Genomic DNA, 24,808 nt, shown 5'->3' with positions numbered 1-24,808 from the left:
TTCCTGATCCTACTTAGTTCTAGTTTCAAGTAGCCATGAGCTTCCCAAAATGATAGGGTAAGCATTCTACCCTACTTTCATCACAAAGAAGTTAGTAAGGCACTCAATTCCCATTACTTTTACCTTCATATCATGAGCCACCCCCAAACACCTCACCTTGGCACGGTTGCCCATCCTCATTTGCGCATTGGACTTGACCAAACCCTTGATACCTATGTCCTTCATAGGGGCCTCTGTCACAACACAAACTTTATTATATTAATAGCATTGATAGAGAATGATTCAAGGCCTAAGAACTAATTAGCAATATATTAAAATTTTGGTAAAAATACACACAGAGATACAAACCAGACGTCCCTATATATATGGAGTACAAAAGAAGATTAAATCCTATATCGAGGGAGTGATTGTAGTTATATGAGAAAGTTCCAATAAGGAAGAGGGAGGTTGGAAGACTACGACTAATCTTGGAGTGATTTAGGAGAGGATTGAGGATGCTAAAGGAAAAAAGACCCCAAAGAGTAAAAAACCCTTTAGCCTTATTGAATGCTTAAAATGCTGATATTAAAGTTGGACTAATGTACTTTTAGGCTAGGTCATTAGGCTTGATCTCCAACAAACGTGTGCCCCACCATCAATGTATGCTTGTAACTACACCTTCTCCTTAGTTAAGAGATCAACAATAAGAAGAAAATCCACTCAATTCCTTACACTTAGAGCCAAATTTGGTACTACATGCACATCACATCAAACATGGAAGCCTCGTATTGGAATTGGTAGATCATTGCCTTCTCAACTTGGGATTTATTAATGCTAACACTGCCCAAATGTAATGTTATCCTTTTTTACTTTTGACATCACTCACCAGATTATATGTTGGATGGCCTAGCCCAAGCTGAGAATACAATTCTTGATCTTGTGACAATATCTTCTCTTGCTAGTCTTTAGCTACTCTCTTCCTTCACACATCTTCTCTTTGCCTTTGTGAGCATTGGTCTCTCGTTCAATCTATATATCCTTTTGTCCTCATACTCTTTTTTTAGCCAAAACATCCACATCTTTCTTATCCACGCCGATAATATTAACCCTAGGGACTTCATTGTTACTTGGCACAGTTGGTGCTACAAGATTCTCAGCCATAGGTTGCTCGCTTTGACCATTGAATGGCCCCTTCTTTGTGGCTCTATCGAACAATAGTTACATACCTCCTCTTTCCTTTGGTGGATGCAAGCAATGTGGAGCATAGTGATGTGGGACACGTGTCTAACCTCACTATCCTATCTTATTGCAGTATTAGCAAGAACCACGATTAAATTGTCAATCCATGGGTTGAGGCGGACTCAACTAGTGCATAGACGCTACAAGAGGTTGTCAATATCTCTGAAAACAACTAACAACTCCCATCTAACTCATGCTGCACTCAAGTGACAGAAATCACTAAAAGCCAATAGATCATCAGTAAACAAATCACATCCGTTGCAGCATCAAATGACATCCAAACTTAATGAAACTTCTAGGGAATGTTTATAAGACCTAAGCACACATGCTTATGGTCTCAAATCCCACTTTAGGTCAAGTGCCAAAATTGCGATTATTAACAACAGTGGATTTTTGACCTAGTCGTTTTCGACCTAGAATGCATCTAAATGCTTAGCAATGATGCCCCAATACCCCGCCTATGTGTAGTATTTGATTTTCAAGTGTAAATTCCTAGTTATGATGAAATTATGCCACCGGTCGACGATGCCAAAAGCTGCAAAATATTGTGGTAGTGCCACACCAGGGAGGGAGTACGAAGCACGAGAAGGAGAGAAGTGAGCATCGTTAGCTCACGTTGTGTATTTCATTATCCAAAAACTTAATATTAACTTACAAAAATTGGCTTTTATACCTTAGCCAAGGTTTTTGGTGGTCAAAACTAATAATCTGGGAGGTCTACCAAAGATGGGTAATGATAGGTTGATAAAATCTGGAATCTTGTAGCCCTGGCTCATCAATTACAAGGTTATCCAAGAGATTAGGAGTTACAATATTCCCGATTTATCAAAATAATAAGTGTTTTTACAATGAGAACTCCAAAAAATGGTATCCGTGCTAGCTTGCTACTAAAATTCCCCCCCTCCTTGCCTGTGTCGTCCCTTGGCACAGCTTTATGGGATGAAGTAGTCTTCGGGCTGGCGGTTGGCGAGATAGTCTTTAAGCACTATTAGAGCCTTTTGATATTTGATTTTTTATTCCTTATCTGGAACTTGCAAGAACTGCATACTTACTCTGTTTTTCAGCTCCACTGCTGAGTAGACTACAAACCTTGAGGTCAGGTTGTTGATCATTGGTGCAAATATCTTCGTTCGCAAAGTGAAGAATCCCGTGTAGAATGCTTCCTTGAATGCCAACATATTGTGAGAAGGTAGAAACATACCCCTGGCGTAGAAGCCATAGAGGACTTCTTTGAAAGGTTGGCCACTGAGATCATAGCACAACCCTTTGTTACCCTCGAGGAATGACATCCAAGGGGTGCCTGCTTGCTCTACCTCATTTAACACTTCGATGCAGATGAGCAGCATTCGGTAGATTTTGTATAACATAGCACATGACAAATCTGGTAGACTTCTAAAGAATGATATGGCACCCTTTAGAGTTTTCACCATGTATTGTTCATTCGCTGGTCCCTTTTTTGGAGCAAGCAATTTGGGGTAATTCAACCAGGTTTGTTGCTTCTTTAGTAGTGCCTCATTTGCTATCCAGGTCCTTACTCTTGGTACATGACAGAAGGTAGGATCCTTTTGCAAGGCCGCATGTGCTCTTGTGAATAGAATCAAGTACCTGGGATTCTTGTTCAGCCAGCTCAACCTCCACTTTGGGTGGTCTTTATCTGCACCCTCAACTTTCATGCAGTGTAAAGCCTTTCTTTTACTTGTAGAAACTTAACTTTAATCAGAGGGTAGGGCAGGGATTGGTGGTGCCATTGCGCATTTATCTGATTGGGAGTGAGCTGCATGACATTGACGGAATGAAGTACTCTTATCTCCCAATCCATTGCTGCCTTCCACTGCTCATCTACCTCTTGTGTAACTTTTTCCTTCAGTGCATCTTCTTCAGCCTTTGAGAGCTGGACCATTGGCACTGTGTCTGCTTCGGTAATGGGTACTTGAAATTCTTCCTTGCCACCCAGCTCTACTGCGGACTGTGTCTCCATCTCAGCAAATGATACTGAGGGGATTTCTATCTAAGGTTGCTCCGAAGTGCCTGCCTCTTGTTGAGTTTTCGTGAGTCCCTCTCTCAGTAGCTAGTTGACTCTTTTGAGTTCAGCTATCTCCTTCAGCAGCTCGTCTTCTCTTTGGACCCGCATCAGCGCCAGGTCTCTACGTTGAGATTGCTCTAATTTTAGCTCTATCTCGAGGTCTTTATTTTTCTTTTCTAACACCTTGTAGACCTCGTTTGTTCCCTTGATTGAGGCGATGGCTGGATTTTCTTGTATTTTGCCGCAAGAATATTGCATGATCATTGATTCTTTGTTCTGAGTATTGTAGGGAAGCATTGGCTACATCTAACTATACTTGGATCTTTTGAGCTGATAGGGTTGTAGATAGAAGTTCATTTGTAACTTCCGTCAGCTGATCATCCTTCACTTTGCATGCATCTGACAGTTTTGTGAGCAACTCACCCAGTTCCTCCATGTCTTTCTGTTGCTTATCTCTTGCGAGATGATGTTGTTCAGCTTCCGCTCTTAACTCCTACACTTGCCTCTATAGATCGGTGATGACAGTGAGTCTGTCGTCTAGCTCCCCTTGGAGTGCATCAATCACCATCTCTAACTCTTTAGCCCATGTGCTACGACCAAGTGTTGTTGAGCGAAGTCTTTCTGTCATCTCCTTCATTTGCTTAGCATATTCGTTCACTTGCAGGATGACTTCATGATTCAATTGCCAATGTTTGCTTTGTGTTAGTTTTCTTGATGTTTCTACAGATTCTTTTACCTCTGGCTACGTCATGGCTGCTAGTTACTGTTGTTGCCCTTGTGGTTGCTGGTCTTTTTCCATTGAGGTAGAGGGTGGTATAGTAGCCTTATCTTCTTGTGTTGAGGTAGAGGTTGTTTCCTTGGACTCTTGTTCTCTTGGGTGCTCAAACCTTGCAGTGTCCTCTTCTAGTGCAGGATTGGCTGCCTTTTTTTTGTCTCTGGCTCTTTCTCTATTTGCTACTCTTGAGTAGAGACAACTGCTGGTTGTGCTATTTCCACTACTTCTTGTTGTTCAAATTCTTGTCTAGATTCAACTGCTTTTTTTGTTGGCTCAGTTGTTGTGGTTCTAACTGCTGGTGATGGTGGTGGGCTTGGCATTGGGTGATCTTGGTGTTCAGAGACAAGAGAAGAGATGCGGGGAGACACATCACCTTGAGCATGTTGTTCTTCTCCTTATGCAGTGGCTTTCTATGCTTGCTCTTGATGTTCTGTCGCCTCTTTCGCTTTTATCGCCACTTCTTAGGCTTTAGCTTCAAAGATTTTTCTTCTTGGTACATCTTTTCCAAGGATTCCGTGAGATCTTCAAATTGCTTCCTGGTGTGGGTATGAGTGTTTCTCTCTTTCAAACTAGGTTTGCTTTTGAACAGGCTCTTCTTGGTGTGCTGCCACGGTTTTTCTCTTCATTTCCTCCCATCGTGCTCTCTTTCCTTCATTATCCGAGCTATCACGGTGTGTCGTTCTGGCGAGTCTCAGCCGATTCTTCATCAGACTTGTAGGATCTCTTGGTAGAGCTTGTAGCTTGAGGAGAAGGTTGTGCTGATACTATCCAAGTGTTTTGATTTGGGGCATGTGGTAGGTTGTCGGCCATGCCAATGGCATGGTATGCATTTCTTGTCAACAGCTCTGGTGCACCCAGGTATGTGATCTCTCCTTCTTTCTTTATTCCTTTCATAGTGGTCAAGACATATTGTGCATGGTGAACTGGTTGCCTGGTTGTTGACTTGAGGACTTGTGTGAAGCTGGTGGCAACCGCATGGTTTGGTGTTGTATACCTTGGCGGCCTCTAGGCAAGGAAATGGAAGTGTTGGTGGTATAGCCTGGCTGGCTCTTCAACTTGTTTGTGAATAACGTCTACAAAGGTGGCCACGGCGGTTTCTTTTGTGAAAGTTCCGGCTATCTTTCTATCCCTTGCCCTCATTGTCATTCCTTCTCTGGGCAGTCTGAGTGCTTCCGTCACTATTTCCTTGGTGATCACCACTTCAACTTTGTTCCCTTGTGGGTCAAAAATCTATGCAGTTCCATCTTCCTTGATTGTGGACAAAAGCTCGTAAGCTTTTTGGAAGTCCACTCCCACGGCTCTTGTTCATAAAATTCTTTGAGTCCTAGCCGTCGGTTGGCTTCTTTGGTTTTGGGCTTTGCGATGACATCATACACTTCTTTTGGTAGAAGCAGCTCTACCTGATGTCCCTCTCGCTATTGAATCGGCCACTGAACACTGTGGTGTTGTGCTCTTCAAGCTGTTCTTTTGAAAGATAGGTTGCCTTGGCGGTTTTGACTGAATCGGGGTCCAGTTGGTATGTTGGTAGTTTTTGCAACTTTTCTTTCTGGTTGAGCTTTTTCTTGGCCCTCTCTGCTGCTTGCATGGCTTCTATGTAGTGAATAGAGTGTCAAAGTTAGCATATTTGACGGATTTTTCTTCGAAATGTCCTTTAGTCTGAAATGCTGACAATTTTGGTCCAATTTGCTTCAAATCAATTTTTGAACAAGCATAGATGCATAAAAAAACATGCAAGGAACAAAATTGTAAAGTCCAAACAAAAATTTGCAACTAAAGTAAATAATCATGATTATTTACAAATGAGTAATTTCTCCAACTTTTTGCAAACTTGGCATCACAGGCTTGAAGTATATACCAAATACATGCTCTGAGTGAATTATGGGCTCATTTGGATGCATAGGGTGAAAATGGTACCAGATTTTGGCTTTAGGTCTCTGAAACAATAGATATAAAGGAAATTTGAGAATTTGAGCTCCAAATTGGTTCAAACTTGGCTAGTGGGCTTAACACATCATGTACTTTGGATGTGTGTTGGCAAAATAGTAAAATTCTTTCATTTTGGCTAGAAAGTAAATAATCTCAATTATTAACTTTTCTTCCAAAATCAACATTTCTTGGTACAACTTGGTTCCAGGCATTGTATAGGCCCTGTCCTGTGTATGTGATATGAGGTGATTTGGATCAAGAATTGTGGTCCATAAGTCAAAAATTGACTTGCAAAGACTTCTTTGCGTTTTCTGGCAGTTTTCCAAGTTATAGATGCTCATTTTGGCTCATACTTGATTTTTGGCATGTAATAGGTGTGTACACATGATAGGTGAGGTGATGATACAATTTCCAAGAAAAAATAGTGCAAAAGTAAATAATCGTAATTATATACAGTAGTCACAATTTTCTTGCAAAACTTAAAAAGTTTGACCTAAACACATTCTATACACCTAAAACAAGCTAAATTGAATTTGGTGAAGTTTGGTCTTGTCGGAATCATTTTGTGCTTTGTCGACTTTGAAATCACCGGTTTCTGTGACTACACTACCTGTTGAGTTGGTTTGTCACTTGTGAGGCTTTGGACTTGTCCGGAACATAGTCGTGAAGCAACTTATCCAATTCTGGCTCATTTGGAGTCAATTTGACCTCGTATGTCAAATTTGAGGCTTTGTAGTCTTCGAGCCGTTTATTGATTTTCGAGGGCTTTGCTTGATTGATTTCACGAAACCAATCATATACATTGTATATAAACCTTGTAGGCAAGTTGTCTATGGAGTTAGAACCAAATTCTGGCATCTGCCAAAAACCTAGCTTTTCTATTGGGGACCCCCTCAATGTAAAGAAAGAGGATGCAAGAGAGCTACACAAGACAAGCACAAAGCACACAGAGATGGAAAGCTTCTTCTTCTTCTCACAGAAAAGAGAGTACAAAATGACTAAGTGCTAAAGCTGAAAAGTAGCACATATGTAATGTGGTCACTAAGTGTGAACATGCTAGAAGCGTACTAGGCTGGCACTATAAGTGTAGTCCAGCTGTAGAATCACTGGCACAGATCCTCCGTGTCGGTCACCTAACGCGCCAGTGAGTAAATGCCATAAGCGGCCAAGACCCGTAGTGGATGCCAGCTCAAGATGTAGAGCTCGACATCTCAACACTCCCCCTCGAGCTCTGCATGTCACAGAGTCCAAGAATAGTCCGGAAACGTCGAAGCTTCTCAGCTCCGAGGGCCTTGGTAAAGATATCCGCTATCTACTCCTCTGTGCTGACGTAGACCAAGTCGATGTCGCCCGCCAACACTCGCTCTCAAACGTAGTGGTAATGGACCTCTATGTGCTTGGTCCTAGCATTGAACACTGGGTTCCTAGCCAACTGCATGCTGCTGAGGTTATCACAATGGATGACAATCTGTTGGTCCACCTGCACTCCCAAGTCCTCAAGTAATGTGCGTAGCCAAGCTACCTCGCACGCCGCAACTACTGCACCTCTGTACTCGGCCTCTGTGCTCGATAAAGCAACCGTAGACTGCTTTTTGCTGCTCCAAGTAACAGCAGCACTCCCAAAAGAGAACATGAAGCCACTCGTAGATCTCCTATCAACAATGCTACCTGCCCAATCTGCATTTGTATACCCATACAATGCTAATGGCACATCTACTGCATAGAACAATGCGTAGTCAAGAGTCCCTTGCACATACCGAAGTGTGCGTCGTACTCCATCCAAATGTGGCTTCCTCGGAAGCTGCATGAACTGACTCTCCAAGCCTACTGTGTAGCTCAAGTCTGGCCTCGTGATAGTCAAGTATATTAGACTATCCACAATCTTTCTGTACATCTTGACATCCTCAACAACATCACCGTTCTCTGCACTCAGCTTTGCATTCATATCCAAGGGAATAGAAATTGGCTTACAATCAGCCATACCATACTTTGACAACGTGTCCAAAGCATACTGTCTCTACGACAACCATACACCCTCTGGAGTCCTAATCACCTCAATGCCAAGAAAGTAGTGCAACTCGCCCAAATCTTTCATTTCAAACTCCTGTTTGAGAAGACCCTTTACATGGTCAATCTCCATAGCATTGTCACCCACAATAATAAGGTCATCTACATATATGGTAATGACCACAATCCCCACATCACTTTCACGTACATAGAGTGAATGATCAGCATGAGCTCTCCTAAAACCAATACTGACAAGATACTTGGCAATCCTGTCATACCATGCTCTAGAGCCCTGCTTCAAACCATACAAAGCTTTGAGAAGTCTGCATACATAATCTGGGTAACCTGGATCGACATAACCAGGTGGCTAATCCATATACACTTCCTCTTGCAACTCACCATTCAAGAAGGCATTCTTTACATCCATTTGATGCATAATCCATCCTCTAGATGCAGCCACTGCTATGACAGCTCTCACAGTCGTCATCTTTGCCACTGGAGCAAAGGTCTCCTCATAGTCTATGCCATACGTCTGTGCATAACCCTTTGCGACTAGCCTTGCCTTGTGAAGCTCAATGTTACCATCAGCCTTATGCTTGGTTTTATACACCCATTTACAGCCAATATCTTTCTTAAAACTTGGCAATGGCACCGACTCCCATGTGTCGTTTGCTTCCAATGCAGCCATCTCTTCATTCATTGCATCATCCCAATGCACATTTCCAACTGCATCCTCAAAACATGTGGGCTCCACATCCTGTATCACCTTAGCCATGTAGGCTTGGTGATGCGCTAGATACCCATCATAAGTCAATTTCTGAACTGGATTTCTGACTCTATTAGATCTGCGTGGTCTTGGGTCACTCCTTTGCCCTCTAGCATCTTCTTGTACTTTCCTTACACCATGTGTCCTGACAGCCAGAATTCCAAATTCCTCATCAAGACTTTGTTCAGAACCATCTGAATCCATGTCTACATGTGAAAAACCTGATGATGCATCAGCCATAAAGGGAGGTTCATCTACCTTTTCCTTTCCTTTTTGTGATACATTCCCTGTACCTGTTGGTGGAGTAACCTACGTACGTAGTCTACCATTCCATGGCTTCTCAACAGACCATGAGAAGAGGACTCTTGTGGTCCACTCAAAACGTATGACTTTGGCCTCACATTTTGTACAACCACATCATCTTTTACATCAGCCCCAATAGTGCCATGTGAATTACTGTACTAGCTGCTCATCTCATCAAAGACTACATCTCTGCTCACTCGTAATTCTCGTGTAGTAGGATTGTAGCACCTGTACCCCTTTTGTTCAAGGGAATATTCCACAAGAATACATTTTTCTGCTTTAGGATCAAATTTCCTACACAACTCATCTGGTACATGCACGTAAGCTATGCAGCCAAACACTTTCAAGTGTGCCAAATCAGGCTTTGTACTTGTAAACTTTTCCTCATGTGTTACATCATGCACCGCAGCTGTAGGTGTCCTATTCATAATGTACACAACTGTATTACAGCTTCAACCAAGAAATGATGAGGCATGTTCTTCTCATTCATCAATGCACGTGCAACCTTTGCAATGTGCCTGTTTTTCCTTTCTGCGACCCCATTTTGCTGTGGAGTATATTTGCATGTAAACTGCCTGCGTATACCATGCATTCGCAGAAAATCTAAAAAATCATTGGAGAAGTACCCTCCCTCTCCATCTGACCTCAATGTCTTGATTTGCATATCTGTCTCCTTCTCAATCATGACTTTGAAGTCCTGAAAGTGACCAAACACTTCACTTTTGTTACGCATGAAGTAGACCCATACTTTCCTTGTATGGCCATCAATGAAAGAGACATAATACCTGCAACCATGTATACTTGCAGTATTGGTTGGACCCCAAACATGTGTGTGCACCACCTCAAGTGGCTTTTTACATACATTGCGCTCATGTGGAAATGATCCCTTTGACTATTTTCCAAACTGGCATGCTGCACACACTTTATGCATACCATCCACCTTGAATTTGGGCAAACCTTTTACAATATGTTTTGATTGCATGCTGCGCAATCTCTGCTCATTGACATGGCCAATGCGTTTGTGCCAAATGTCAACATCAGCCACAACACCTATGCCCTGTGCAAATAATGCAACTTTTACCTCAGGCATGTCTACATTTAGCGTAAACATTCTGCCCACACATTTGCCCTCTGTGATCAGCTTACAGCCATTCTGGAAATCTTCTACATAGCAGCCATTTGGATTGAAGTGAACCTGCAAACCCTGCTCAACTATTTGTCCAACAGAAACAAGATTCTTTGTAATGTTTGGGACATGAAGTACATCTGCTAAGTACTTTGATTTCCCACTCTTCGTATTTAGAGGTATGTCCCCTACATGAGCAATGGGGTGAGCTGTGTCATCTCCTGTCTACACATAGCCTGACACATCTGGTTTGCGCATATCTCTAAACCACTCTCCACGAGACGTCATGTGATTAGAGGCACCTGAATCCACATACCAAAAATCATATTGGGTGGAATTCTCTGCAGTCATTGTATTCATTACATGCTGCATAACAAACATGCGCTCGTTTTTGCTATCATCTGCATCTCTGCTAGTAGATGCATAGTTGCCCTGTTCTCTTTTTCCACTTGCTTTTCCCTTTGGACAGTCACGTGACATGTGACCTCTTTCACCACAAGTCCAACATTCTCTGCTATCTGCAGTATGTTGCTTCCTGCTTGATCCTGCACCACAACCTCTTTGACTCCCCCTGCCTTGAGACTGGTTTCCCCTGCCACCTGTATTGTTTTGATTTGATTGACCTTATTGAAATTGGCCCCTGCAACCTCTTGGGCCTCGACCACGATCTCTACCTCTACCTCTGTTGGAGTTAGAATAGAAGGCCTGTTCAGAATTATTTCTGCCATGAGAAGAAGATGTGTCAAGGTTCTTCTCCTCAAGAATAAGCATAGAAATCAAATCTTGGAACACGGGGATGTCGTCTCTTGTATTCATGGAAGACCTGAAATGTACATACTCATCTCCTAGACCATCCAAGCATGCACGAACAATGTCATCGTCTTCCACTGAGACTTTAATAGATCCAAGAGCCTCAATGATACTCATGATCTTCAAGGCATAATCATTGATGGAGAGGTTGTTCCTCTTAACCTGATTTAGCTCCGACTTTAGTTGAAGCTTCCTGGCCTTGGTGTTCACCTCGAACACTCTACCTAAGTTTTTCCATGCAATGGCGGGGGTTTCAGCATCCTGTAGATAGCCCATCATGCCATCTGTGATGCTCATAGAAAGCCAATACATCACTTTGGTATGGCCTTGTTGCCAGTCCCTCAAAGCTTTCCTTTGTTCTGTTGTAGCATTTGCCTTGGGAATCTCTTGTTCCTTTTCATTGTCTCCTTCTACATAATCCCAATAACCTTTTCCTTTTAGGAAATTTGCTATTCTGAACTTCCATGCAGGGTAGTTATTTTTCTCAAGCTTCTCAGTAACAATCTGACTGAAACCGTCAGACATCTTGAAGCCCTAAGACAAAATAGCTACAATCTACAAAAACCTGCAAATCTACTGAACCTGCTATCGTGGTACCTGTAATGCTTTCTACACTCAATGAGTGTCCACAATCAAGCGTACATACAACCACTGTACTTGTACTGTAAATATCTGTGTACTGCACTTTGGAGACCTGTTCAGAAACTTGTACGAGCATCTGGTCATGGATTGCGAACGAAGGGATTGTGATGCTCTTGCTCTCTTAGCCTCTCTTGCCTGCACCAGGCTCTGATACCATGTAAAGAAAGAGGATGCAAGAGAGCTACACAAGACAAGCACAAAGCACACAGAGATGGAAAGCTTCTTCTTCTTCTCACAGAAAAGAGAGTACAAAATGACTAAGTGCTAAAGCTGAAAAGTAGCACATATGTACATGCGGTCACTAAGTGTGAACACGCTAGAAGCGTACTAGGCTGGCACTATAAGTGTAGTCCAGCTGTAGAATCATTGGCAGAGATCCTCCGTGTCGGTCACCTAATGCGCCAGTGAGTAAATGCCGTAAGTGGCCAAGATCCGTAGTGGATGCCAGCTCAAGATGTAGAGCTCGACATCTCAACACTCAACCCCTTCCGAATGGTCAATTGATGATATAGAAAGGTTCTATTATGTTAGGACATGCTACAGTTCAAATCCCATCTGATTTGGTCGAGCTGACAAGCCGTTATGGTCAATTTTTGGTCGTAGGTCTTCGTGCATTACTCAGATTCTAGGGTTTTTTCTAGGGGTTTAGACTAGCTACTGGCCATACAAAATGGATCCTTGATGAGTAAAGAACTTACCCTTCATGTCTTGTATGAGACGGTGCTGAAAAAGGACAACTGTAGACTCCGAAAAGTACGTGCGAAACAGGTCGAAAAGCTCTCTCTACAAAGGTAACAAGTGGAAATGAGGTGGTTTTAGCCTACCTGGGATATCTATACCCGAACTTCCCGAACCTTTTTTCCCCAGATTCCTCCGTTAGTCCTACTGGGTCGTGAAATCTATGTTAGACTCAGAAATTTCCCCGATCGAACTCCTGTAGCTCATTCTGCAAGAATTTGGCAAAAGTAGGTATGGCCATCTAATTTAGGCTTCCCACTTCCATCTTCTGATTCCATTGAAAAGTTTTGTGCTTGTCCGCCTTGTCTTTCTTATCACCACCGTGTCTTCCATTTTTCCATCTGAGCTCTTTTGCTATTTACTATTAATTTTTGAATTTATTCAAAAAATCAAAGAAAATAACAAAATGCACTAAAAAAGCAAAGTGAATATCCAATAGTTAAGAAAATCCATTGAAAAACACAGATTTATTTATTTTTGTTGGATTTCTCCATTTTTAAATCTCATTATCAAGAAAAATAACCAAAAAGGACTATTTTTTGATGATTTTCTGATAGTATATACACTATTTACACTCATTGAAAGGATACTATTAGTGAATTTTTCCTTGGTGATGAATTATAAGGGTATTATTAGGGAATTTTACAAAAAATCACACGTTAACATCGAACTTTTTCCTCCTTCAAACATTGCCCTTAATTACTTAGTGCCCTTCCACCCCTCCTAGATGGCGTACTCCGGGACGGCTGTGTGCATGGGTTGAGCAATTGTGTCTTATGAATAGCCGTGGTTGGATCTACCATGCTTTGAAGATCAATGCAATTCAAACCACTATGTTGTGTAAGAGCTGGGTCTCGAGTAATTAACTCAAGGGTTTCTGATGTTGAGGCTTCCTGATGCTATCTTCCAAAGAGAAAATCTTGTAGCTTGTGTGCTCTCTGTTTGATTGTACCATCAGGATGCTTCAGCACACTAATTTCTTGAGTTGTTGGTGGAATTTTTTACTGTTGTTGAGCTTTTTTCCGCCATTGGTAGGTTGGTGTGCTTGGTGTGGTGGAGTCTTTTGAGACTTAATTCTCCATTGCTTGATTGGTTTTATAGTTTGTGGAGAAGATAAGTGCTCCTTTTCCTGCCAAATCCATTTCAAGTTAGGTTCCTTGCTCGGAGATGCTCCTCTCTGTGTTTTGGCCCTTTGAACCTTCTTTGATCTTGTCGGTGATGTTTTGGGCATCCAGATTTGAATTGGCTTGTCCTTAAGCTGTGCTTTTGGTACCCAAATTTTCCTGACTCCTTGCATGCTACTTGTAGCATTTGCTTGTCGAGAGGATGGAGAAGATTGATTACTTTGTGGTTTGGTCTGTTGATTGCTTCCTTTCCATTCCTCCTTGCTTCGTGCAATTGGAACAATGAGTTGCCCGAATTTAGGTGATAGCTTGAGCTGATTTGTATCCCAATCTGGTACTGCTTTGTATGTCCGCATCCAGGGAATTTCAAGAATCATCGTCTCATTCATGTGTTCATCTGGTAAGCATACAAACTGATGTAGACATGAACATCCATGTACTATCACATTCAAGTTGACTACTCCCAATGTTGGTGTTGGGTTCTTGTTGCATCCTTTGATTGTCGCTATTCCTGCTCTGTCAAAGACTGACTTGTTGCTTTCTTGTACGTGGAATAACTGACTGCATTTACTCTAGCTCATGTGTCGACAAAAGCATTTCTGCTATGATTGTTGGGTTGTACTTTGATGCGCAGGTCCATTCCGTCTAACCATTCATCATCTATTGAAACTGCATCTTTAGGCAATTCCCATTGTTGGACATCTATTTCCAGAGTGTTGATGGGAATCGGTATTTGTTGATTCTTGAGAGCAGCTTTCCATTTGAGTACCTGAAGTCGAGCTTCCTCTGGGGCTTCATCAATAACCTGGTGTCATTTAATCCTCCTTTGGTTGGGTGCATGCATTCTTTCTAGCAATTCATTGGTTAGCGGCAAATTGTATTTCTTTAAACGGCATCCACTAATCCAATTAGCCATTGGTTCACCATCTAGGGTGGACAACTTAATTGCTCCACTTGGAGATACATCCTCAATGATAAACAGTCCGTTTCCCTTTTATTTAAACTTGAGAATGTGTTGCTTAAGGGAATAGACTAAAACTAAGTCCCCTCTCTTGAAGATTTTTGTTAATAGGTGGGAATCAAAAAACTGTTTTTGTTTCTGCTTTTGTGCATAGATGTGAGCTATGGCAGTTAACCTTTGCTCATCTAGATTTTCTAAATCTTCAAGTCTTTCTCACAATTCATGTCCAGTCCACTCAAGATCCTTAGCTACCCTTAATGTTGGCAATAGAAATTCTATCGGCAGTATGGCATCAAGACCATAAACAAGGTTAAAGGGTATAGCATTTCAAGCTGTATTGAATGAAACTTGAGAAGCCCATAGAGCTGCATAGAGATTCATTTCCCAGTCTGTCCTTCCTGAACTAACCACTTTAGTCAGTACCGAGCTAAGAATTTTGTTCGTATGCTTAGCTTGTCCGTTTGCTTGTGGGTGATAGGGAGCTGATTTGTTATGGATGACCATAAACTCATTAATTAGTAAATACTCGACTACCTCATTGAGGAAATGAGTTCCCCGATCACTGACAATTTCTATTGGCAGTCCATATCTTGTGAATACATACTCATATAATAATGCGATAATGGTTCTGGCATCATATTTTTGAGTTACTTTAGCCTCGTCCCACTTGGTTAAATAGTACGTAGCTACAATGATATATTGAGATTGGGTTTCATAAGCAGGTGGCTGTATCGGCCCCACAAAATCTATACCCCACTTTGTGAAAGCTCTAGCCCCTATCATTGGTCTTAAGGGCATGCTATCTACACGTGTTGGCATTTTTGCTCGTTGACAAGAATCACACCTTCGAACATATTCTTTGGCATCTGAAAAAAGTGTTGACCACCATATGCCTGCCATTAAGATTTCTCTTGCGGTGGTCTCACTAGAAAATGACCTCCAGCTAATCCAGCATGTTCTTGTTCTTTAATTGGAATTTATTCGTCCTCATTTTCACAAAGATGCAAATGGTGATCCTTATCTCTCCGATAAAATTGGTTTCCAATAAGAGCATAGTCTCTTGCTTCAATTTCAATTGATCTTTGACGGTGTTTACTCATATCCTCAGGAAATGTTCCGCTTGATAAGTAAGTAACTAGATTTTCATAAAAACTAATATCTAACCAACCCAAATGATTTTCTCATATTAAACTGATCACTTAATGTGGGAGAATAAACGGGAACAAGGGTTGAGATATTGAGATGTGCTTATAGATCTATCTCAACATGAGGCCAATAAGAAAAAGGGGCCCAAATGAGAGATGGTCTATCAAAGATCAAGGCTAACCAATGGAGCATAAGATCTTAGGGTTAGCTTCATTAAAGACCTGCATGTCCTGCTTGTCATGCTTGATGATTGAGGTGCTTGAGATGCTTGAGGTGCTTGACATATTGGGGTTTTACTTGAGGTGAGAAACCAGTCCAAGCTTAAAGTGCTTAAGGGCCAAGCTTGTGGTGGGAATTGGGCCTATGAATGAGGGGTTGAGGTGTCAAAAAGTCAAATATTCAATCCCTACAATGAGGGGGCGAGCCCTACATGAGGGGGGACGAGAGAGAACACCCACACACTCACACAAGGCATGCATGGTACAAAGATAGCAAAAGGGACACTTGTCAAGTTCCTCCTCATGTTGCCCTCATGGTGTGCCTGAAGCCTATTGGTTGGCCACCCAAGGGGTCCAATGATAATTTATGAGATTTAATTAATTGATTTTGAATTTATCAAGTCCTCTCTCTCAAAGGGGAAAGGGGTCCGGACACTTATCCTAAGTCTACCCTTGCTGCTTGTAATGCCTCCTGCTTGTGATTGGCTAGGCCTGGAGGGGTCCAATGAGTTTCAAGCTTGAGCTATACAAGGGCGGGTCAACCCAAGAAAGCTAGGGGGTTGCTTAGGGGGTATACTCACCCACACACGCACTCACAAACACTCTCATTGTGTGCTAGGCAAGGTGCAAGAGCTCCATCTCCTTCTCTAAGCTCCTTGAGAAGTTGAGAGCCTACATCTCTTTCTCCTATGGAATACTTCTTCTTCCTCTTCCTGTTAAGTGAGGAATTATTTCTTTCTCCTATGGAATACTTCTTCTTCCTCTCCCCTACCTGTTAGAAGCTGGACACACCCCACGGCAGTAACTACTCGGAGGACTATTATTTTTTGTAATAATTATTCATTCATTGAGGAAGACTTGATTTTTCACCTTGTAATTATTGGGACTTACAGAAGTTTCTAGATTGTATCCCAGTTTTGATAGTTAGATTGAGTAGAGGATTGATTTTGGAATTTTAGGGTTTGAGAAATTGTAAGGTATATATACCACTTTTTGACCTTAATGAAAAGACCTTTTGTCATTTTAAAACAAGTTTGACGTCTGTGAGTGAGCGTACTGTGTACGAGAGAGAGAGAGTGTGAGCTTCATCTTGACGCTACGTGTGCTCCGGTAGTTGGAACCGAGTGCAGAGAAGTGCAGCGTGTTGCCCCCGACGAGAGCTATGCGCCGATACCTACATTGTGCGCGTACGGTCCGGTTTTGCGAGCTCCTTCTACGAGATTCATCGGTTGTTTGGGTGAGCATACGTTGTCCGATTTTGCATTGCAGCATATCCACGCGTTCACATTGAGTAGAACTACACATTAGGCACTTTAGATTTTGGAAACGAAGACCTGCAGATGTCCGCCAAACATCCTACGTGTTTCTGCACCGGGTGTTTTGGGTCGAGATTTTGGTACATAGACCTTAGGGAGAGTGACCTATTGGTATTAGTAGGGACTCTTTTAAGTTCTATGGTGTTTCGAGATTGTTTGATGGGTGTTCGGCTCTAGAAAGCGTTGTAGGAAGTTTCCTCTTATGCACTCTTGAAGGCTGTGACTTAGACAATTGGTAGAGACCTCTGTACGAATTAGTTAGGAGTTGGTCGAGTGTAGGTTGACACCTTATGCTTGCTTCCACGCGCGTGCGGGTCGATAGGTAGGAGTAGAGTAAGTAGGACATCATGATTCAGGATCTAGAGCATTTCATGTATGTACACTTGCTTGGTAAAATCATTACAAGTTTCTAAAAGACACAAAAGTGTGTTTGAAAGCCTAATTGAAGTCCAAAAGTTACTGTGAGTGCTTCTGATAGATCTACAGAGCATCAGGAGCATTCCTGTCAGAAAAAACTTTAAATTTTAAGCTAGGAGACATCCTACGCGTAGGATGTCTATAGGCTAATCTGGGAGGAATTTTGGGATTTTGAGTTGACCAGTGTGTTCAGAAGGTAGGGTTTACTCTAATTTCAACTCCAAAGTGGAATTTGGCCATATCTTGACAGGATAAGGCCAAATAGACTGAAATTGCTAGACATCCTACCCAAATAGTGCCAAAACATTATTTTGAGACCAAAACCATAAGATGGCTGCCTGAGCATGTCTTGCATGATATATTGAGTGAATGAAAGGGGTTTCACCTCATTTGGGTAAGAAAATTGGGTTCAAAGCGGACTTTAGCACTTTTGATGACTGAAAAAAGCAAGAATAGTTGAAATTTGGAACTTTTGACATCCAAACCAAAATCTAAGCATACCACTGGGTTACTGATATCAAAGGGAAGCTGTGGGACCAATCTGGGGTCAAACAGGCCAAAAAGACATCCTACACGTAGGATGTCTTTTGAGTGATTTGGGACTCCAAACTGAATTCTGAGTATACCAAAGTGATCAGCAACTCAAGGGGAGCCTGGGATTTGAGTTTGAAGCCATTTTGAGGAAAAAGACATCCTACGCGTAGGATGTCTAATGCAAGAAAATGAAGCCAGACTTTGACTTTGAGCATAGTAAGGTGTTATATAGCCTAAGGCAAGCCTCCTAGTCAATTTTGGTCCAATTTGGAGTTGATTAGACTGATCAATACCAGCAACAGGCCGTCGGAATAGATCTTTGACTCATTGACCAGCTAATAGGTGTCCAAACCAAAAAGTAAAAGCAGTTGTAGGCTCAGCACAACAAGGGGAAACAATAGTGCAAAAATCCCAGTAAAACACAGCAGGAGACATCCTACGCGTAGGATGTCTATTGGGGCATATTGCAAGGAAAATTTGACCTGGTATAGACAGTGAGATTCCATTTGGCTTAAGGGTTCTAGAACTTCTTTCAGAAGTGAATTTGGACCTTGTTTGCCCATTTGACGGAGCAAAGACTGAATTCAGACTTTTTCGCGTAAATTGACTAACATCTTAGGGTAGTACTGTTTCAGATTAGCAAACCTAATCTAGAACATCATCAATGTATAAAATATAGTAGTGGCTGAGATTAACTCTTCAGTTATACCAATCATTACTAAGATAACCTCTAGCAAATAAATGCTTTGATTCAATTGCCGAAATTAAAACACTTGTGTACAGGTATATTCAGCAACAAAGCAAGAAGTTGAGCAGAAACTGACCTTTTCCAGGTGAGTGGTTGGGTTTGTGATAAATTGCATTGATAAGTTTGATGAATTTAAGATCAAGAAGATACATTGTTAGAAACCAGAAGGTGGCAGGGGACCAAGGTAGCTTAGTGTCCACCGAAGAGAGTGTAACTCAGGCAAGGCTAGATCCGCTAGCACCGATTATTGAGGAAGGTAGTGATACTGACACGTCGTCAAATAAATCTTTCTTCATGATGGGTAGTCAACAGCCAGGAGGTTTCACCTATGATGGACCTATGCGAGGAGGAAGCACCTCTCAAACTCCTTTGAGTGATTCCAAGCTCACGGTGATCTTCTTGGAGGGAACAAACTGGAGAGGAGCCCTAGTCTATTCTGAGTATCGAGGCTGCAAATGCATTTGTATCGAAGAGAGGCCAGCTCAAAGATTGGAGATAATCCGAGTCTATGATGATGGAGATAGATTCCGAGACGAAAAAGGAAACTACTATTTGTTAAGGCGGTTACGCCGCTAGCGGAAGCTAAATAGCGAGAACTCAACCAACAACAGAATTTGTCAGACGAGGACGAAGCTTGACCCGCAGGCGCATGGAAACAACTAGGTGGGTGTCAAATCACCTACTCGACCTTCTAATGACAATCACTACTAAGGAAATCAAATCTAAGTTCTAAAATACGCAAGTGACTGAAATCCGTACTACGAACGAATGCTATACGAAACAGGATCTAGAATCATTGAATCGATCTCAAACTCAAGGGGAAGTCCATACACTAGGTAAGAACAACACCCTTAAGACTTGAACTGCAAAATCAACCTATAATCACTCCGTGCGGTAAACGTGTATGAAGACAGGCCGAAAAATACAGGTGACCGAAACTTGACCCCGATGGTACTAATGCGTAGCTCTACTCGTTGTGGTTCTATAGATATGCTGCACGCTCTATTCCGACACACGAGTTGGAAGAAAACTCGCACCGAAGCTCGTAGGAACTTACCACACATAGAAGCCGATAGCGCGCACTCTTGGTATCAGTGCGTAGCTCTCGCCGTTGCTAACACAATGGCGGTGTCGCTTCTCCAATGGCGGCTCCGTAGCTCACGTAGCAAGTAGATAAGACTCTCTCTCTCTCTCTCTCTCTCTCTCTCTCTCTCTCTCAAACACAGTCACGGCGCTCAAAAACTCACTTTGATTAAAAATTGAATCCCCTTAGGTTACAAAAACTTTGGCTTATATACCTCAGCCTTGGAGGTGAGAACATCTCTAACTAATTACATCAGCAAGTGAAATTACTTCGGGATTACAAGCTGGAAACTCATTTGAGTCCCGTTACTTAATGAATGGCTCAATTCAAAATCAATGTCGGAAAGACATTTATTACAATCAATGGTTAAAAAAATGATGAGTGTGAGCAAAAATGTGGGTGTGATCCTCTGCTGGCTCGCTCAACACTCCCCCCCTCCGCGTTCATGTCGTCCCTGACATGACCTTTATGCTTGGTCAATAAAGTCCTGTCGTCTTGAGCATCTGCAAATGTGATTCGTATCGTAGGTTGCCGATGGTCAAGGTTGGGCCGAATATTTTGCTTTCGTGGGTGAAAAAGCCGGTGTAGAAAGCTTCTTCAAATGTTTGCATGTGGAAGCTAGGCAAAAACATAATCCTCTGGTATAGGAGGTGCAACACTTTTGGAGAAGGCTGCAATGAAAGGTCATACATCATATCAGTCACTGTGTCGGCCGTCGATAGTAGACTCGAGGTCGTGGCTTTATCTGGCGCGAACACTTCAATGCAAGCTAAGAGAGTCCTGCAAATTTTCTTGAGCATCTGACATGAAAGGTCAGGAGAGCCAGTAAAGAGCTTGATGGTGCCCGTTAGGGTTTTCACCATGTAGGCTTTACCTATTCTCTCTCCTGCCTTTGGTCCTGGCATCCTTGGGTAATTAAGCCAATTTGGCTTCTTTTCTGCAATCCTGCCATGCTCTTTCCAGCTTCTGACTCTTGGCACCGGGCAGAAGGTTGCATCCTCCCGAATCTCCTTTGGTGCCTCTACCAAGTAGATGAGGTAGGCTGGGTATTTGTTCAGCCAACCTTTCCTCCATCTAGGCTGTGAATCTACAATCTTCTGTGATTGTTCCTCTTTTGTGATGTCGCCTTCGTAAAGAGCGACATACTGCTCCTCCTCTATTCTCTTTTTCGTTTTTATCACTTCAAACTTCATCAAAGGGAAAGGCAGGCTGGGTTGCATCCACTCTTCATGGAGCACTTTTGTGTCTAATCCCTGAAGTCTAATGGAGATTAGGAGTCTCCTCTCCCATTCCATTTCCGCCTTGGCACTCTCCTCTGTTGACTTTTCTATTTGGTCATGGAGCCTTTGTTCTTCTTCTTCAGAGATTCCTGAAGTTGAGGCCACCTCTTGAACTGGGGCTGGATCTTCAATTGTGGTTGCCTCTCCAGTTTCTGGTAGCTCTATGGCTGCTCCACCTGATCCTTCTTGTGGTGTCTCTGTCTCTCTTCTTTGTTGCTCTTGTAGATCTTGGAGCTGTTTGCGGAGGGTCTCATTCTCTGTTCTTAGTGTTTGATTTTCTAAAGTGAGCCTCTCCTCTGCTGCCAATGATCCCTCCGCAATGTGCAACCTTTGCACTTGCTCTAATCTTAGCTCTCTTTGTAAGCTTCTGACCTGGTCTTCCAGAGCTGGTACAAGAGCTCCCTCTTGTTCGGTTCCTGCTCTGCTAGCTCTAGGGGTAGTCCTGAGTCTAGTGATTGTTCTTTCTTGGAGCTCGACTCTTTCCCTTAGCTCAATGAGCTCATCTTTAGCCACCTCCAAGTCGTCTTCCATCCGCTCCCTTGCTTCCTGTGCACTTGTTACTTCTCTTGAAGCCTCGGCTAGCTGGAGTATCAAGCCATCTCTCTCGTTTTCCGCATCGTAGAGTGATTCTTTATGACTTTCAGATTCAGTCATAGCATCCTCTAATTTCCTCTGCAACTCGGCTTCCCTTTGTTTGGCTGTCTCAATCTCCACTTCCTTTGCCTTGGATCTTTCTTTGATCTTGTTGAGCAGTTCATGCACCATGTGCATGTCTTTTTCATCTTCATCTGTCAACTCTAAAGCTTTTTTGGCCACCACCTCCACTGGCTTCGGCTCTTCTAGTACGTTCTGCTCTTCCAGTTTTTCATCACTTTCTTTTGTACTCTTTGTATTTTCCTCTGTCCCTCTCCGATCATCTCGTTTTTGTAGGGTGATCCCATAAACCGCCTCAAGGGCCTCTTCTTCAGTGTACCCTATCGCTACCAAATCCTCATAATCGTTTTTCTTTTGCTGAATTGGATTTATCTCCTTTTCCTTGGTCCTGGCCTCCGGCTTTTCCATACCAGCTGTGTCCATCTCTAATGTGGTCTCTTCCACAATGATTTCCGTCTTCTTCGGGCTTGGTACATCAGTAAAGGAGGGCTGATTGTCCTCAGTAATCTTGGATTTCCCTTTGTTTGCTTGCCCGTCTTTCTCTTGAGGTTCAGTAGACTCATCTACTTTCTTCTTCCCCTTGTCGTCCTTTTTCAGCTCAGCTTTTAAAAGCTGTACTTCCTCTTCAGTGTATGGCTCGACAGGTTGCTGCTCCAGTATAGCCTCTGACTCCTCATAAGCTTTAATATATTGATCATATTGATCAACATGTGGCCTGGCTGAGCTAGTTCCGACTTTAGTGGGGTCTGGCACCCACTTTTCTTCAAAGTCCCCCTTTAGAGCTCTTTCCGCTCTAAACTGCTCCACCAGTCTTTCCATTCTTGCCGCTTTCTGACTTTTGGTTTGCTTGGGAGCAACCTTCTTCTTTGCTTTCTTCATAATCGGCTCATCCACATTCTCTTCAAGATCTGAAACTATTTCTAGTTTCCTGCGTGCTCTTGTGGACGCCCTCTTGGATACTTCAGGCTGTTCTTCCTCCTCATCGGCTTCTCTAAGCCACTCATTCTGGGAGGGAACCTTTGGCCATTGATCTCTGGCTCCAATAGCTTCATAAGCTATTCTTGTCAGAACTTCAGCTCCTCCTATATACTTTGGCTTCTCGTTGTGCATGGCAATTACTTGCTCGTGGATGTGTTGAGCGTAATTCACCTCTTTTGGAATATTGCTCTTCAATGCCCATGTGATGGTAGTTGCAATGGCATGGGGCGGTGTCGTATACTTTTGCGGTCTTTTACTGCAAATATGGAGAAATTGGTTGTACAGTCGGCAAAGGGTTGCCGCTCTTTGGTCTACCATATCTCCATAGGTTGCATTCTGTTTCTTGGACCCATAAACCTCTATAGCCTCCCTTCTTTCCCTGACAGAGCTCCCTTTGTTGTGCAGCTTCAATGCATCTGCAATGAGATGTGGAGTGATCTGTACCTCTACTTTCTCTCCATCTATTGCTGTCAATGTGGCTTTCCCATCCTTCTGAATGGAGGTTGCCAACTCATACACTCTTCTTGTATCTATACCTGATGGTCTCGAGGTGAAGAATCTGTGCAAGTCTGCCCTTTCCAGGTACCTGCTGATGTTCTCTGACCTGCTATAATCCACCAATTCTTGTGGGATCATCGGTATATCCACTGCTTGCCCTTGAGGATCTCTGAAAGTCCCCTGGTAGATCTTTATTCCCTCTTGTTCCAGTACTGCTTCCTCCACCCAAGTTTTGGTTGGCTTGTGGGTTTCTGCTGGAATGTCAAAGGGTTCTGCTTCTGCAAGAGCATCTTTGATTGTCGGTCTTTTTCTCTTTGTTGCTGATGACTTGGTGGAATCCATGGATCCTGTAACTCCAATTTCAGAAGTTAGCGTCTTTTTAGTACTGAAAGCCGAAATGAAGCTTTTAACTATTCAAATGACTTGAAAATTGAAACATGAGCTATTCAGGGCCTAAGGATGCAGGGTAGGTGAAAAAATATGCAAACTGGGCTCAAAATCATGCTGGAGACATCATACGCGTATGGTGTCTTTTGTGTCAAAATGACTTCTTATTGGTTGTGCTTGTAGCTGATAGTGTATACATGAGTATCATATGCTTGGATTTGAGTTTGGATCCCATTTGGTCAAGTTTTGGCCAGTTTAGTCCAGATCAGGCTCTTGGTAAAATTTTGAAAGGGAATTGGATTTTATGATCCAAATTGGATAAAACTTGGTGGTTCACCTTCAAATGGCATGTAGATCACTTCTGTTTGGTGGTTGAAGCCCTGAGGTGCCAAAATCACATAGTTAGACATCATACGCGTATGATGTCTTTTAGTGTATTTTTGGACCAAATTTCTCTATAAGCTTGGATATGGATTTAGATAGGCTTATTCAGTGGATTTATGAATTTTGGATAGATTTTGGGCTAAAAATGGCTCTGGAGACATCATACGCGTATGATGTCTTTTTCATCAATTTTTTATGGGATTGATTCTGTGGACTCCCCATGTACTAGTGAAGGACTGTCTCTACTCAAATCTTGGTTTGGACTTGAGTATGTTGGATTTGGGCTAAAATAGGCTTTGGATGAAGGATTTTCCCTCAATTGGGCTAATGGGGTGATCCACTTGACCAAATGGTTCCAAACTTCATATGTAGCATGTATTAGATATATATAATGGATTCTGGTGTCCTCTGAGCTCTCGTAGCAGTCGTAGAAGGCGGTAGAAGGTCGGATGCTCCTGTGTGCTCTTTGCTCTCTCCAAGAAGGTAATAGTGGAAATGAGCTTGAAAGTGATGTGAAAAATACTTAACTTCGGACTTCCCGGATCACTCGTTACCAAATTTGACATGTGCTCTTATCTCGTCGTGAAATGCACTTTAGGATTTGAAATTTCTCAATTTGGACTCCGTTTGACCTGTTTCTGAGAAATCTGTCCACTTTGCCAAAATTCTGTCATTTCGGGCTTTCCGCAACTTTTTCAGAATTGTACCCAATTTTTACCATGGGTTGCCCTTGTCATTAGGACCA

The sequence above is a fragment of the Adiantum capillus-veneris genome, chromosome 15 (assembly GCF_014529385.1).
Source record: "Adiantum capillus-veneris isolate H3 chromosome 15, ASM1452938v2, whole genome shotgun sequence".
In the NCBI taxonomy this organism is placed as follows: Eukaryota; Viridiplantae; Streptophyta; class Polypodiopsida; order Polypodiales; family Pteridaceae; genus Adiantum; species Adiantum capillus-veneris.
This window is presented reverse-complemented; position numbering follows the sequence as displayed.